This window comes from Idiotropiscis lumnitzeri, chromosome 3 (genome assembly GCF_059441095.1).
Source record: "Idiotropiscis lumnitzeri isolate Australia: NSW breed Sydney's pygmy pipehorse chromosome 3, RoL_Ilum_1.0, whole genome shotgun sequence".
Lineage (NCBI taxonomy): Eukaryota > Metazoa > Chordata > Actinopteri > Syngnathiformes > Syngnathidae > Idiotropiscis > Idiotropiscis lumnitzeri.
In genome coordinates this window covers 27,232,961-27,239,464 of record NC_142393.1, presented here as the reverse complement: position 1 = coordinate 27,239,464, position 6,504 = coordinate 27,232,961, and positions in this window count along the sequence as shown.

The following is a 6,504-nucleotide window of genomic DNA, read 5'->3' as shown; positions in this document are numbered from 1 at the left end:
GCTGGTGATGCAACTCCATCTCTAATCAGACACAAAACACACACACACACACACACATTTTGTGATCTTCCTGGAAGGACTCGAGAGACATATTTTGTATTGCACTAATGTGCAAATACAGCCATAAACCAAAATCCATAATGGCTTCAATTTAAAACAACAGTACAATACAATACAACTTTATTTATATAGCGTGTGTTATATTAGGTCTTTGGCATGTGAGAGAATCAACGTTGTTGCATAGCGTTGTCATCAGGCCAAAACCTCCAAAGTCAAAATGCTGTCATTTTTCTTTTTTTCTTCACAAATCTATACTATCAGTTAGTCCACGTCTGTGTGCTATTTTCACAAATTATTGATCAATCTAAAATGAAAATGTCTCTCATTGACAAAGCAATGTTAACGAATGAACAAACATGCACAAACATGCATTTTTGTCTCCTGAAAAGGGATATTTTTGGAGGTACACGAACTGTCAGGTTGAATGACCGAGATTATTTTTTAATTTTTTTCCTTTACAATTCCACTTTCAACTCAATGCATCATTCATGCCATAGGAAACACATTCTCAGAAAGTAGTTTCAGCAGTTCAGTACCATGGACAGTTTCCATCTAATTGAGTCAATAATTTGTGCGTGTGGGTTCTCAACAACAATGGATTGCAAGCATGTGACCAACATGCACTCATCTAGCCAGTGCACCAGTAACGGATCAACTTTAAGCTTTTACCGATCAAAAGCTTTTGCTTTTTGCCCAAGATTCCCCCATCAAGTCTTCTGTTATGTGTCTTTTGAGTACAGAGAAGTGCAGGGGATTTAACCAGGGTGCACTTTGTATTCTTTTACATCCGCTTTCAGCACTCATGTCCAATGACATTGACTTAATCTGGATGTCTTTGAGTCTGAGTAGAGTCCAAAAATGTATTTATGAGCCAGAACAATGGTATAGAAAATGAAAAGAATGTGTTATAGAATGTGACAGGATGTAACATTTGCTGAAGGTCATACTCAAATGACCTGTTTGACATAAATCAATTTGATCTTTAAATTCCTGTGTCTGCATGTACTTTAAGTGCAGTTATCTTCTATTCCATTTTGCAAAAGAAAAATATTCCCCAAATAGCTCAGTGCCCAATGGGAGACAATCTGCATTGTTTTGTGCTGCAAAATACAAGTGATAATGAGCTGGCTGGGAGGTTTGGATATGTACAAGTTCTCTCAGAAGGAACCCAATGAGGTAGCGCATGGTGTCGTCTAGTATACAGATATTATTCAGGTTTTCACTGATTACAATTAGCCAGCCCAGCATCAAAGCATTAACTTTGTGCCTTCCTTTTTGCAACCCTGATTCCAAAATAAGGAGCAGCCTCAAGAGGGATGTTAAGAGAAGAAGAGAAAGGGGGCTCACATACAAAGCAATATCTCTTCAACATTTCCCCAATGTGTCATTATTGAGTATTTCAGTGACATGCCAGGAGTTGACTGCCGGTAGGTAGCCAAAGAAATGCGTAAGCATTAAGGTTGCTGAGGCAACATAAGAAGTATTCCTTGGTGGTGAAGAAATGTTCTGGGTTGACCTGGGATGAATGAATGGGATGTGGTCCTGTCACACAGGCATGGGCAGAACTGCCTTGTCACATGTTATTGAGGGTGAGATCTATTATTGATTCAATGTTCAATGTTAATAATGGTGAAAATATTTATCACACCTTCCCTATTCATAATTAATGTAAGCTAGTTTTTGAACGGTTACTTAATTTTATACTTGCGATACAGTCAACCAACGTTTTATGAACAAATTATTTCAGTTTCTGTTATTTCCCTCAGGAAATGTTCTTTTTTAAATCCAAACAAATTGACTCGCCACCAGTATCCTGTAAAAAGAGTGCATTCAACCTTGGTTCAGGAGAATTTTCTTTTTATGTTCCAATTTCTGTCTAATTTCCAGATTGGCAAGTGTGCTCCATGCACATATAAAAAAAGAAGCCACAAATAAGATCTTGATTGGTAATCTGTCACCTTGTACAACGTGTCCATGTCGATGTTGTCATGGCAATGACTGTCCCTGTTATTCATCCTCCGGCACCTGTGAAGCAATCTCTATTCCTATCGTTGCTGTCGCAGATGTCTCGCCCTGTAAGGTGAAGATCCTGCTTTTCCATTCGTTTTCTATACCTCTTGTCCTCATTAGGGCCTCATGTGAGCTAGACTCTAACCTAATGGCCTTGGGTGGGAGGATGGGTAAACTCTGCACTGGTAGCCAGCAAAACAACCATTCATGGATAGGGGGATGAATTACAATTAACTAATTAAATCTTCATTTTTTGGAATGTGACCAGAGAAAACCTAGTAAGCATGGGGGCGAACATGCCAAATCCACACAGGAGGGCCTGAGCTGAGATTTGAACCCGGGACCTCTCGAGTTAGATGGAGAGGCGCTAACCCAGGGTAAGCATTGAAAGTCATTAAATAGATGTTGCGCAAACTATAGCATTAAATAGAATGTCAGGAGGGATTTAAAATTTAAATAAAATTGATGGTCAAAAAACTTTTAACATTTGTGCACGAAGTCAGAACAGTGGATGTTTGCGATGTTATGTCCTGTGAATGAGCTCATGATATGTTGAAAACACAAAGAGGAATACATGGAGAAATGCACATTTCAGCAGAAGTGGCTGACTTTTCCTCTGACTTTTCAAAACCTGGTGAAAGCCCATCAGCGGTAAATCCTAAAAAAAAAAATTTTAAAAAAGACCTTCAAACTTTGCAAATCCCCCAGCTGAGTTGCTGCAGCTCTCAAAGGGGTCTTCATAGGCACTTCAAGACCCCAGAGAGAGCCAACATGTTATGCACATCTTGTCACTTTGAGGACTCCAAGTCACTTGTTCTTTAGATGTGAGGTGTATTTTATTCAGCAACTCCAGAAGAAAGCTTGATAGCATGTAAAGGGGGTCTACTACTGTGTAAAGCGCTTTGTTAGAGCTGCAATTATTCCGAAATGTGCGATACAAATTGTTGTATTGTATTGTATTGTATAACACATTTTAACAATCACAAATATAAAGAAATACATTTATAAATATATTTGTTGGGATTGGTGAAAAGTTGTAATGTACAATGAACAAACTGGGCTTGAGTCGACAAGTTAATTCATGTTCCAATTAATTTGCTCTTAAATTGATAATAAATAAATAAATGATAATTAAAAAAAAAACTGTCCTGTCGCCAACATCCGACATGAAATGCTATTGCCACCTAGAGGCAGAAAAAATGACCACAGCAGAAATCCATGATGCAATGTTTCTCACATCTTTTAAAGTAGTATTGGATAACTTTTCAACATCATATAACGAATTACAATCAAATGACTGCATCAGTGACTCTGAACTGGTTGCCATCTAATTGCAGAGCACACATACACAACAACCATTCACACTCACAAACACACCTAAGAGTGTTCAATCAGCCTACCGTGCATGTCTTTGGAATGTGTGAGGAAACCGGAGTACCAGGAGAAAACCTACGGAGGCATGGGGAGAACATGCAAATGCCATACAGGAACCAAAACCCTGACCTCTGCTCTGTGAGGCAGACATGCTAACCATGGACAACAACTTGGAAATAATTATTCTGCATTTACTAAGTAGAACAGATATAACATGCGCAATTAATGCGATTTAATGTTGTGAAACGCGCTATATAAATAAAATTTTATTGTACTGTATTGTAATGTGTATGCGGTAGGACGTGGGCATTTGATTCGTTTTAAGTCGCAGTAAAAAGCATTAAATAAGATTTGCTGATATTTACAGAAACCCTGCAACCACTGTGCCCCATAACAGTTTTCGTTGTAGGAATATTATACATTAATCCACTTCCACATTTGTAATGCAAACAGTGCTCATTTGAATTGCAAAATATTCATGAAGTTTTTACTTGAATGTGAGGACTTGGCTACGTCATTATGCACGTGAGAATTTTTCACACATTTTTTTCTCACTCTGGGGTCCAAAAAAAAAAAAAAAACACGCACCAGATGCCCCAATGACGTTTTGCATCCACATGAAAATTGCACTTGGGCAGGCTGTCGGATCAGACGCATGATAAAACAGAATATAGTCAAAAAGCTCGGAAACAGTTTGCAAATGGATGAAAAGTCCAGACAAAAAAAAATGCATATATTTGTATTGTAATAACGATTGTGTGTAAGAGACGAGATCAGATTACATACATAGGTGCATGTACTGTTTTTTTCCCTCGCGTGTAACTAAAGAATTTTGATGATCCTTTTTTCATTTATAGTGTTCATTATCTCATGGATAGTGAGGGTGGTACCCTATGTGGTTTTTAGATTGTTGTTTTCAATGACTATGAACACTAATTGAGAGGTGTATTACAACCATCTGGTTAAGAATCAGAAACTTTTATGTTTTTATGTCACTCATCCAGAGCTTCACGTGTTCCATTTTGTGACTATTCAAAATAAAACCTGTATGCGCCCCCCCCAAGAATAAGTAAAGCCATAATGTACTATAAGAAGATTGTTCCTCTAAGCCTTGAAAGATCACATCTGATAGAAAAGAGATGAATCCATGTCAGACAGAGATTTAACTTGAGCTCCAATACCGGAGCAAAAAGTGTAAAACTACAGGCCAGGTTATTCTCTTATCTTTGCGGTTAAAGCTCTCTGACAAAAAGCCGCCCTCCTGGCATTTTAAAACATATGTCTGCAACGACACCATTGGTTCTGTCATCTCACCCCCTCCCTCTTTGGCCCCCAGAGAGAACATCTTGGGATCGCTAAATGTCACATTAAGTGCTTCTCTTGTCTCCACTAAAACGAGATGCTTTACGAATATAAAGAAGGCCTACCTTGGATGACTGCCATAAAGCAGAGAGAGCGACGCTTCTCTTTGAGCTCCGATTTTCCTTTTGCCCTCCTACATGTCTGCAATGAGGAGGCACAAATGATGGTGGACACTTCGTACATTGAAAGTTCGTAGAGGGATTCACATTAGAGACTTTTGGCAAGAACAGTATAATCAAGATTTGGATCAGCACCGAGTTGTTGCGACTTTCGGCTAGACCTATCAGGGGTTGCCATAGCAATGTATTCCTTCATGCTTAGTGCATATACATTCTGTATATTAATTCATCACCCATCACATCTTCCCAGGATGACAACAGCACCTTTTTATAAGTGTTTCACCAAAAATCAACTTGTCTTCTAATGGTTCGCATTGTATTCTACAGATCAGGCTAAATCATTTTTGAAAATCATTGTTTTATTTAATCTTTAAACAATGACGGATAAGGACGGCAAACTCTCAGAGGAGAGAGCATACTACACCAGATGAAGCACTCAGCCAACTTCAAACATTAAAGTTAAGTAAAATTAGTTTTTGCCAGTTCTTTTGGGTACTGGTACTGGACTCCCAAAACAAAGTACAGTGACATTAATGCACTCATGGAAAATAAAATACATCCATGTTGCTGTCCTCAGACAAAACTTGGAAGCATCTAGGTATTGCCTGAAAATAATTTCCCTCGTCTGTCTTATGGAGCAAATGAATGCTGGCGTACTGTGGGTAACACGGTTAATAAACAAAACATTCATTCTGGCTCAACATTGTGAGATGAAATATTTTCTTTCCTGCATCCCAAAAGAACACTAAGGAAATAAAAGTTTCTGAAATGTCCTTGGGCATCAATTTCGGCCATATTCAATGACAAAATGTATTTTACATTGACGATATAGTTAAAAAAAGTTTAAAAAAAAAAAAAGTAGTCTGTCTCGGATGCAGGGATCCTACAGCTTGCTACGCTGCACAATCCATATGCAAAATGTCATGATGAATAGACATTTCAAACCGAAGCGGACCAAACACAATGAATTGATAAAGGTATTCCAGATAGATCTGAGTCACAGAAGGGATGGAGCCTTTTCTGTTGCCAGTCCTTCCCTTTCGAATGACCTTCTGTTAAATGTTAGGCAAGCCCCCTGTCTATTGTTAAATCTCATCTTAAAATGCATTTTTATTCTTTCACTTTCATCTCAACACGAGACTTGACATTGTTCTCTTGTTTGCTGTATTTGTGCTAGTATTAATTGATTGATGAATTGATTACTTAATGAATAGGTTAATAATTCTTTATTGAATATTTGTATTCATTTGTTAATCTATTTACTGTGTTGACTGCCTTTATTGTATGATTGATTTGTACTCCATATACAACACTTTCTCTGCAGCAAAGGTTGTTTTGAAGTGCTATATTTATTAGGATGTGTTGAGTTAAAGTGTAACGTAATGTAAATTTAATGACTGTTTACAACTTTAAAATTTGTAGTGCCTAATGATAACACAAGACACGACACACCATATCCATGCACGTTAGCGAAACAAGACAATACGTTGCAAAGTTGAGGTAAGCATATTGGCTCGGCAAGTGTGCCAGTTTCTCATGTGGCCCCTTTGCAAAATTAATAGCCTACCTTAGCTCTAGA